Genomic DNA, 12158 nt, shown 5'->3' with positions numbered 1-12158 from the left:
GACTGATGACATTAACAGTTAAGTCACATACGATTTCACCCACATTTGAACATTTGATAACATACCTCCAGGATTTGGACTTTCACTCAGTTTAATAACAACTATTATTTGTTTGCCGTCTTTCTGCGTGGTCATGTACAACTAAATTATGATAATGTGAAGAACAACCAAACAATTTTCACAATTTACTTGTACATGACTACACAGAAAAGAAGGCAAACATGGCTCAAACATTGAAAATGGAGGTAGTTTAGAAGGGCGATAAAATTTGTACTGAACTGATGTGCCACAGTAGGAAAGAGAACGCACTAAATTAGGAGAGGCAGTACTTATTAAGATGGTGAGATATGTGGGTGAAGGGTAACGTTTTGTTATATCTGTTTTGATATTTTACGCTTAAGCACCTCGTTTTAGTACACTTTCGAGCAGGTACACTACACATTAGTAATGTTCTGGCGTCTACTTTTAATATCATTCGCTCTCAAATGCCTCTACCAGCTTTCATAGGTCCATCCACCATGCACTGCGCACACTTCTTTACGATGCAGAGCAGTTTGCATCAAGGAATAGTATAAGCTGTCAAAATAAGATCATGGTATATTTCCCAGTAATTATATGCCATAGCGAATAGCTCATAGAACTAACCTCACAAAAATTGTCGTTATTGTGTCGCACCCCATCAGAGTTCACAATACATTCAATTTACACCAAGTTCGGATTTATTCGAGAAATTGAATTGATGAGAAATTGAATTGGAAGTAACACATAGATGATCTGCTGAAACGGTTAGGTTCAGCTATTTATGCTATTAGGGTTATTGCAAATTTTGGTGAAAAACATATCAATAAATTAGCCCACTATGCCTATTTTCATTCACTGCTTTCATATGGCATCATATTTTGGGGCAATTCGTCATTAAGGGAGAAAGTATTCATTGCACAAAAGCGTGTAATCAGAATAATAGCTCGAGCCTACCCAAGATCACCTTGCAGACATTTATTCAAGGAACTCGGGATATTCACAGTACCTTCGCAATACATATATTCACTTATGAAATTTGTCATTAATAACCCATCCCAGTTCAAAAATAGCAGCGAAGTGCATAGCTACAGCATTAGAAGAAAGGATGACATTCACTATTCTGGATTAAATCTCATTTTGGCTCAGAAAGTGGTGAATGGTGCTGCCAAAAAAGTCTTCGGTCATTTGCCAAATAGTATTAAAACTCTGACAGATAGCCAACCATCATTTAAAATCAAATTAAAAGAATTTCTGAATGACTTCTCCTTCTACTCAATAGATGAATTCTTAGATATGAAGTAGTAACTGTAAAAAAATAGATTAATTAATTAATTACTTTGTGTAAAGGAAACTCATGTCAAAGTGACACGTTCCACATCATTACAAAATATCGTATTCATGATCTATAGACAAGGATTAATGTATGTATGTATGTACAATCTAGATTTTCAAATGAAGGTGCTGCAAGTGGTAAAGAAAATCAGACAGTGGAAGCATCATCTTCTGTCTACATCCGGTACACCATCTAGAACTCCACCGATGGCCTCTTCATCTGCTACCGTACCGATGGTCCCTAATCAGTATATACAGAGACAGCCAAATCCGCAGCACATTACGTCAGCCTACCTACAGCCAATTCATTCACAAGTGTCCGCTGTTCAGTTCTACCAAGACTCACACAACCATGGCCTGAACTCTCGTCACAGTTCTTCTTCAGATGACGGTTCAGAATATGAGATTCACAATTTGTAAAACATCATTTAACTTCGCTTTTCGTTGTATTTACTCTTATATATTATTTGTAAACTTATGTTACTTCAGTTTTATATTAAAATCTAAATAAAAAAGACTCTTTCAAAAAATTGGTGTTAATGGTACTGTCTTACCTCAAAGCTATGGCCAGCATCTGAATTGGTTGAAAACATTGCCTCGTAAATGTATATTAGCGCTGAAGACGGTCCTTAGTTTCACTTGTAATTCATCAAATGATTTCATAGACATCCTGAAGTAATTAAAAAATTTGTCTTCATACTCTCGCAGCTTCTGGAAAATGCTGTACAATGCTCCAAATTCCAGCCGTAAAGTAATGAGAGGGTGATCCTAGTGAGTTCTACACTTCCTTCTTCGTTTTTTTATTCTTTTATCGAGAAGCAACATGGCAACAACTTCTCTTCTCTCCATGATCATTACTGAGCCTGTTTAGGAAGAAAACACAAAACCTAATATGAACCGTGTGAGACTCGTGTCTGTGTGAAAGGTTATCATTCTTTTTCGGTTGCAACTAAAAACGAATCGAACCGAACCAAACCGAATGGAAAAGCATACGTGTGAAACAGGCCTATGGCCGCGCACCGCATTCGGCGCGTGGTCGGCAGACCCGCATCGATGGTTTGTTTACACAGATGGTCGGATGCACGCAATTTTGTACAGTCTAGCGAAGGCAGACTTCAGTGCACTGTTCCCTGTGATCTGTACTCTAGCACATCGTTCTGTCTGAGCGTTTGTATAGAGATGAGCTCGATGGAATTGAAAGTCATTTCAGCCTGTGTGATATACAAAAAGAGAAATCCCATACGCGAGAAAAGGTTATGCCTACATCACATGGTGGATCAAAATGTACGAAAGGAGCATTCGTCACACTGAATTCCGATCTGCACAACGACCAGTGCCCGCTCGTAGGTATACATTCTGGGTGTTCACAAGTTTTTAAATTCAGAGAGTTCGAAATTAATAGCATCTGCTATATAACAGCTACGCTCATCAACATATTTATACAATCTCAGCCGTTGTCAATAACAATAATAATAATATAGTAACAATAATAATATGCATAATATTTCTGAAAAAAAGGAAGAATTGTTTTTGTTGAATTTTGTCATTTTGTACATAATTAAGTAAAGTTTATAAGAAGGACGAAATAATGTTTAAGCTTTCGCTATTCTGCGTTTCGCATTTTTTTGTAAATGGGGGTTTTCGTACTTTCCACCCACACAAAAACTCACACTTATTACACACTTCATCGTTAAATATTCGCTTGTAGTCACGCTTATTTGATTTCGTCACTTTCTCAGATAACGGATCTGGTCTGGAATGCCCTAGTTTCTTTGCAGCTAAATTTTACTGATAATTTTCTTTTGTTTTGGTGCTTAATACAGGTTCAACAGAGTTCATGCTCACACTCCATAGGAAAGCCGATTCCTGCAGAGTAGACAACCAACTCCAAACACAAATTAACGTTTGCGAAAATGATTAAATTCCAATAGTACTATCGACCAACAAGGTCACTTGACTAATTTGTTACTTTCACTCCGTTACGCAAAGCTACTGCTAAGACTGTTTCGAAAGCATTTGTAAAACATTTTCTACTTCATGTAGGGCATGTGATGAAAGTAATTTCTGACAATGGATCACAATTTCGATGTGGCATATGGACACGCCTGTTACGAGCCAGAAACATTTCTCCGATCTATATATCCAAGTACCATGCTTCTTCGAACCCCTGTGAAAGATTAATGAAAGAAATTGGTAAGCTGTGCCGAATATACTGCCACAAAAGGCATATTGATTGGGATACACACATACTCTCATTCCAAGATGTAATTAATTCCATTCCAAATGAATCCACTATGCTATCTCCGTCTGTTATACTGAAAAACGTTGAACCACCAAACAAAATTAAAGAATTAGTAAACTTCCCTAAATGTCGTCGACTAAGACACCACGAAATAATTGACATTGCGCTGAACAACATCAAACGTGCCGCAGAGCGCCGGAGAAGACAGCAAAAACAGGTTTGTAGACGCCGAGACTTTCACGTTGGACAGAAAATATTAGTACGTACACACTATTTATCCAGCAAATTAAAAGGTAAGTGCAGTAAATTTGAACTTCTTTACGCAGGTCCATATCGGATTCGCAGCATCCCTCACCCCAATGTTGTACACGTCGAAACTTTGAGAACCAGAAAATCGAAAGGCAACCACCATTGGTCAAATATTAAACCCTTTATTGAATGAAGATACTTTATGATTCAACACACTATGATGCCATTTACTAATGCAATTATATTCACATGACTAATTACTGATGATTATCGAATTTTTTCTTGGCAAGTGCCCGGCAAGGTAAGGTTAGCAGGTCGCTTTTCTTGTCGATACACATCAGATCGTGCATATTTTTCCAGACACTTACGTATTTTATGAATAATTATGCAATGTTATCTAATGACATGTTAATTTCGTTACATTTTTCTCCATTAAAGTCTATTAACTACACCACATACAAACTGAACACAATTAACGTCACATTTTTCCTTTCTTATGTATGTACGAATGTTTTCATGTTTTGTTTATATGCACTGTGAAATAGTTACGGTATAACACAGCAGTTGACTTTGACATTTTTTTGCCCTATGATATCTCAACATCGTGACTGTTTTACGTTTCTTGCTGCTGCATTGTGATATTCTCTGCACATTTTGCATCTGAACACTGTCAATGTCTTTGACATATTACGTTTTCTGTCATGTTATGCTGTATGGTTAATTATGTTACCATAAACCAGCCATTATCTAGTGGGTATATGATTTAAATGCAAGACATTAATACTTGTTCATCAATTTCAGAAAGAAATGATGCGTGTAAGAAATAAATCCAACAGAAATGGGAATTTCACCTACGGAATAAACGAAAGAAGATGCAATAACTTTATGAGGAAGAGTAAATGGATCAGGATTAACAAGCATTAACAAGAATATACTATACTCATCGTAGAATAGCAGTCTTAACTAATATTTTCTTTCAGAATATAAGGTGATTGATGCAGGCTGTCAGACAGAACTACACATCTTAGTTTTAGTGATGAAATATGCTAGAGATAAGGAATAGTTGTATAATGAGTAATGAAGTGATTTTTTTGCAGATGATAATGAATGCTGATGAATAATGATGAAGAATATGCTATTATGAATAATGAAGTTTTTCTTTACAGGTGATGATAATAATTAAGTTATGATAATATGGATAATGAATAATGAAGTTTTTTCTTTACAGATGAGGATAATGTTGAAGTTATATTTAGGCTATGTAGTTATTTAAGTATTTGTTGCAGTTTGTTTTGACAGCAGGTGTTATATTGCATAGTAGGATGATGGAAAGTTTTGGAAAGGACAGCTATGGAACACATTTTTATACACATTTCACTACCTGTTAATTCGAAGTTCACTACTTTTCAGCATAGTGTGCGTTTCTTCTTTCAGGTCAATAATCATTTATGTATTTTTCCAGGAGAAGCTTTTCATCATACTTACTAAACCTGTTATTTATTATACCTGTTCTAGTACTTGCATTTTTATTTTTTACCCATTTGTGTTTATCATTTATAAATGTGATCACATATACTGCCTTGTTACATAACCTTGCTACAGCTGACTCATGACGAATGACGTTAACTATCCTCATTTGCAGCAATAGGTCAAAAGCAAATAGTGTTATGCCTTAGCAATTAATTATCGATCCCAACGCAATGCATTGCTAACAAAAAAATGTATTAACAGTCCCAAATAGTGATACCAGTTCGAGAAAGTTCTGAGTAATGCTGAACAGCAATGAATAATATGTCACTTGGAAAATGATTATTTAATTATGCTATGCTTTGTAACTGGAAAGGAATGCGATTGTTTTATAATGCTTTGTAATTAGGAGAAGGCTAATGATTAATACTATATTGGAATGACAAACGATTAATTAACTATGCTATACTTTGTAACTGGAAAAGAATGTGATTCTTACTATATTGAAATGACAAATGATGCTATGCTTTGTAATTAGAAGAAGGCTAATGATTCTTAATTATGCTTTGTAACTGGAAAATAATGCGACTGTTTAATAATGCTTTGTAATTAGGAGTTGGCTAATGATTAATACTATATTGGAATGACAAATGATTAATTAACTATGCTATACTTTGTAACTGGAAAAGAATGTGATTGTTTCATAATGCTTTGTAATTAGGAGAAGGCTAATAATTCTTACTATATTCAAATGGCAAATGATTAATTACGCTTTGTAACTGGAAAAGAATGCGATTGTTTAATAATGCTTTGTAATTAGGAGAAGGCTAATGATTAATACTATATTGGAATGACAAATGATTAATTAACTATGCTATACTTTGTAACTGGAAAAGAATGCGATTATTTAATAGTGCTTTGTAACTAGGAAAAGAAGGTTACTGATTCTATGTAAAACAATTAATGAACATTTTTCTGTAATACTACATACTTGGTACAGAAATGTTCAATAACTGGGCTATGAATGCCGCAAACTACTAATGAAGAATGGTATGTGACATAATGTCCTTCACCTTATGAGCTAACTACCCTGAATTACTGCAATGTCCATTTGTCCTGTCTATCCTAGTGATCATGGAGCACTATCTTTGGGTTTGCACCAACTCTACATTGGTGTGCCTTGTAAGAGCGTGGTGTTGACACGACATGCTGTCCACCACCGTGAGCGATGAAGACGTTATTATGGTCCCACTGTTTGGTGTACCTAGTGTACTGCCAAAATGAGAACATGGAACATTACTACGACAGTTCAGTGTCTTGGCTACACTGATAAATTCTGATGGGAAAAGAACTTCAAATTGTGTCACTTGGTGTTGTACTTCTATGGAAAGATATGGACTTTCAGAACAGCTGTGTGCAATCTAAAGTGCTACAACCATGATGCAATCCTTCCCTTTCCTATCCTAATAATGAAAATAATTTTTTTTGCTAACATCATTGATGTTCATGGGTCATACATTTTTTTCGATTCGCTGAACTCCAGTGCGAGTACACTTATGTCACTGGTCAACATGATTTTTTTTGCCATTATGTTTATTTATTGCGAAAATGCTAAAGACATTTTTTCGATTTGTTCTCAAGTACAGTTTATGTGCACTTTTGTCTTTTATATTGTATATACATTTTTTATTTTGATGATATGTTCTGAACTACAGTGCATGTGCACTTATGTTAGGTGTTAATATGTTTTGTACTGAACTTCAGTGCCTGTGCACTTTTCTCACTTTTCAATATGATTTGTACTCATTCTGTATATTCAATACTTCAGTGCGTATGCACTTATGTCATTTGTTACTCATTGTATATACATTTCATCATTTACTGATATGTTCTCAACTGCAGTGCATGTGCACTCATGTCACTTGTCAACATAATTTTTTTTGCCAGTCTGTTTATTTGTTCTGAATATGCTAAAGAATTTTTTCAGTGCCTGTGCACGTTGTTAGCTGTCAAATAATTTTTATATACATTTTTCTGATTTACTACTATGTTTTGTACTCACATTTTGTCTTTGTCTGATATATTTTGTACTCGGTGCATGTGCACAACATTTAATTTATGTACTAAATTTGAATATTCTGTAAATTGTAAAAATTTCTTGGGATGGCAAGTCCAAATGACTCACCATCGCTGCCAAATTTTTGCCCCCCCAGTGGAGAGTTATGAAACACGTATGTGGGGAGGTTACACTTGGCGACCCTGCCAGGATCGAACTTCGTTGACAGTCTTTTGAAAAACAGTCAGATATCTGCTCTTATTTGCTTAGATATAATTAGGATTTGGCGCAACGCTTTTACTAATATTGTGACTTTCTTTCTACAGGTATACGGCAATTCGTTGCTCTGTTGTATTTGTGTGTTGTTTTTGCATTGTGCTTATTGTTTTGTGAATATTTGTGACTATTGTAAAAATGCCGCGAAAGACTGTGAATAGTGTATCGCGAGGTATTATGAATGAAATCACCGACTCAAACAACTTTACCGATAGGACTTGTGACACGCAGTGTAATGATGACAATCCTGCGTTCACTGAGAATCAGTGCATTACAACCACTAATGATGACTTTTATCTTAATGATGAACAAACGAACTCAATTGTCTCTTCTGTTAATTTGACGACAATTGATGACGCGGGACGCTCTATTGTAATGAGCGCTACCCAACTTAACACAACCGGTTTGGAAAATTCAAGTAACATACAAACAAATTTTTCAAATGAAAATGGTCAGTGTAGTGAAAGTACGACGGATTTATTTAATTCCGAAACAGGGACTGACAGTGTATGTTTAACTGGCAAACCTTTTTGTAAATTACAGAATGACCAAATGGTCACACAAAACGAAACAATTCCAGTTCCACCATTAATTAGCACAGAGAATAGAAATGCTAATTTTGGCTCAGATCAAATTATGGCACTATTGTTGCAACGACTTAACCAAATTTGTGAAAAACTTGATGAGCAGAACAAACAATTTAGAGAACGGAACAAACAATTTTCTGAAAGTATTAAACAGCCGAGAGAAAAACACGATAATGTTAATGAACAGAACAAACAAGTTAGGGAAGAGATTACAGCTGTTACCGTTCAATGTCAGGACAATAAAGAACAATTACGTGAGGATACTAAGGCTTGTGCTAATAACAGTAATAAAGAAGTTGGCACTGTTGCACAAGAATTAAATAGTACACGTGTAAGCACAACAGAATTACATAAAGACGAAGTTAAAGCAGTCACTGAACAATGTTCACCAAACGCAACACAGATACACGAAGTTAATGTAGTTACTGAACAATGCCGTAAAAACGCAGTACAGATAAGCGACGAGTTTAATTTAGAGCCACTGGAAGTTTCACACACTCTGAATACGGAAATTGTTAAAAAAAGTGAACGACACAACAACCAAATTGGCGAAAATATTAAAGTAACAGAATTAAAAACTATTTCAGTCACCAATACGTCACAGAATCCGCCACTTTGCGAACATTTGTCTGACTCACGCAGCGTGTATACTGTGAACAATTTACAGAGACTACGCGAATTAAAATCCGAAAAGCTACGCGACTTAAAATATGAAAAGCTACGCAACTTGAAGTACGAAACGACACAGACAAACAGATTCACACACAAACCCGAACGTGTTTTCAAATTCAATGACGAGAACGTAGATTACGAGCAATTTTTATCCGCCAGAAAATGTAAAGAATTTAATAATGACAGCGTACAGGTACACGCTTTACACTGTATAAGACAATTTATCTTTGTACATTAACATGGATACAACTATTTGCTTTTGAATTTTTACCTCTATTGCGTGCAACGCAAAAGCTAAAATTTATTTGTAGTGCGTAATCGACCTCAGGGGATTCATTACTCTTTAATGAATATGTGCCGTAGCGAGCATAGGGCCCCGAGCTGTAGTAGTGCTGTTTCATCTTTAGTTTTCTGCACTGCTGCCTTCTCTTCTACTATCCTTTATATCTATCAAAACTGCTCTTTAACTATTGCTCTATCTAGGATTAAGAATATGTAATGAAAACCGGATATGACAATTCTTTTACAGAAAGTGACAACATTCTTTAGGCACTCCAAAACCAGCGTAATTTTAATTACAGATAAAATCGTAATCATCAGTATGTGTAAAATTAACAGCAAACGCATTTTTTGGTAACAATAGACCTTTTCACCACAAGAGCATGAAAGTCAGCCTCTTAGCATACCTAACCAACAATGCAGTCTACAAGGTCAACCAAACTATAATGTTTCGCCGCGTGCACGTTTAGTCCCAGCTCCAACAAATAGTAACGCATGGCAGCAAAGAAATAACTACGTACAGATAACACACTATTTCAACTCGTATCGCAATGCGCCGTATAGAAATTACTATCATGACAGACGTAAAAAAAACTGATGAGCACAATTTTCAGCGTACATTTAATAACAGTCGATCTTATGAGCAGCAACAACAAATAATCATGAATGAAACAGACAATAGGTGTCATCCATAGCGTAATACGTCAGTAAGAAATAACAGAACAGTTCATATAATGGATATGCCACAGAATCCTCCCGTAAATAACAGGACGTACGATAGAATTTAACCAGATACAGCACAGATTGCATATTACAGTAACGCAAACATTACTTTTGACACGCAGAATTTTGCTCACGAGAATGTTATTTGAAACATGCTCTGTTGAATGCACCACTTTTATCGCACCCAGATCTTACCAGAAATTTTTCCATTGCCACCGACAGTTCTAACACCGCTTTAGGCGAACACGTTTTCCAGGAAATTGAAGAAGATGGCTCTACAGTAATTAAAAACATCGCATTTGCAAGCCGCATTTTGTCACCTGCTGAACGAAATTATTCTGTTACAGAACTTGAGACATTATGTGTTGTATGGGCTTTCTTGAGATTTAGGCACTTTCTTTATGGCAGACATACCACCGTTTACACAGACCACAGAGCGATACAATTTTTACTTTCGGCCAAATTTACTCACGACAGATTAAGCAGATGGAAACTTTATTTACAGGAATTTAATTTTACAATAGTTCACATTCCCGGCACACAAAATGTTATAGCAGACGCACAATCGCGTTCTCTCGGCAACAATCAGCAAGACGTAGCAACCAACTTCTGCAAAGCAAATTTCAGTGTCATGTATATTCAGCAAGTTGCATTTGTAAACTTTATTTCATCGTCATTACAGGACATAGCAAAGGAGCAAAATAAAGACAACGTGTGGAAAGAAATTAAACACCTTTGGCAAGATAAGAATAATGTTACGATTAGAAACCATTACACTGTACGCAATGACATTCTGTTTCGCCGCTCTCATCTTGACAGCAACAATTGGTTATTATGCATTCCTGACGAACTGGTTAACAAATTAATCTGGTACACTCATTTAAGTTACGCACATTACGGAGCAAGAAAATGCTTTCTTATACTGAGACAGAATTGTTATTTTACCAACATGGAGAAACGTATACGACGAGTTTTAGCGTCATGTAAAATTTGCCAAAAAGCTAAATCAAACACCACTTCACATATTCCTCCTTTATATCCCATTGTACCTGTTAAATTAAGACATATGGCCGCTGTAGACATTTTTGGTCCGATTCCGAGAACTAACAGAGGTTTTTGCTACATCTTTGTCGCTGTTGAGCTCACTTCAAAATTTGTTACTTTCACTCCATTACGCAAAGCTACTGCTAAAACTGTTTCGAAAGCATTTGTAAAACATTTTCTATTTCATGTAGGGCATGTGATGAGAGTAATTTCTGACAATGGATCTCAATTTCGTAGTGCCATATGGACACGTATGTTACGAGCTAGAAACATTTCTCCGATTTATATATCCAAGTACCATGCTTCTTCGAACCCCTGTGAAAGATTAATGAAAGAAATTGGTAAACTGTGTAGAATATACTGCCACAAAAGACATATTGATTGGGATACACACATACTCTCATTCCAAGATGTAATTAATTCCATTCCAAATGAATCCACTATGCTATCTCCGTCTGTTATATTGAAAAACGTTGAACCACCAATCAAAATTAAAGAATTAGTAAACTTCCCTAAATGTCGTCGACTAAGACACCACGAAATAATTGACATTGCGCTGAACAACATCAAACGTGCCGCAGAGCGCCGGAGAAGACAGCAAAAACAGGTTTGTACACGCCGCGACTTTCACGTTGGACAGAAAATATTAGTACGTACACACTATTTATCCAGTAAATTAAAAGGTAAGTGCAGTAAATTTGAACTTCTATACGCAGGTCCATATCGGATTCGCAGCATCCCTCATCCCAATGTTGTACACGTCGAAACTTTGAGAACCAGAAAATCGAAAGGCAACCACCATATCTCAAACATTAAACCGTTTATTGAATGAAGACACTGTATAATTCAACACACTATGATGCCATTTACTAATGCAATTATATTCACCTGACTAATTACTGATGATTATCGTATTTTTTCTTGGCAAGTGCCCGGCAAGGTAAGGTTAGCAGGTCGCTTTTCTTGTCGTTACACATCAGACCATGCACATTTTCCATTTTTTGTGTGTATGATTGTATTCCAGTTTTGTTTATATGCACTGTGAAATAGTTAAGATATAACACACACCAGTTGATTTTGACATTCTTTTTGCCCTATGACATCTCAAGATCGTGACTGTTTTACATTTTTTGCTGCTGCATTGTAATATTCTCTGCACATTTTGCATCTGAACACTGTCAATGTCATTGACACATTACGTTTTCTGTTA

This window comes from Schistocerca serialis, chromosome 2 (assembly GCF_023864345.2).
Source record: "Schistocerca serialis cubense isolate TAMUIC-IGC-003099 chromosome 2, iqSchSeri2.2, whole genome shotgun sequence".
Lineage (NCBI taxonomy): Eukaryota > Metazoa > Arthropoda > Insecta > Orthoptera > Acrididae > Schistocerca > Schistocerca serialis.
This window is presented reverse-complemented; position numbering follows the sequence as displayed.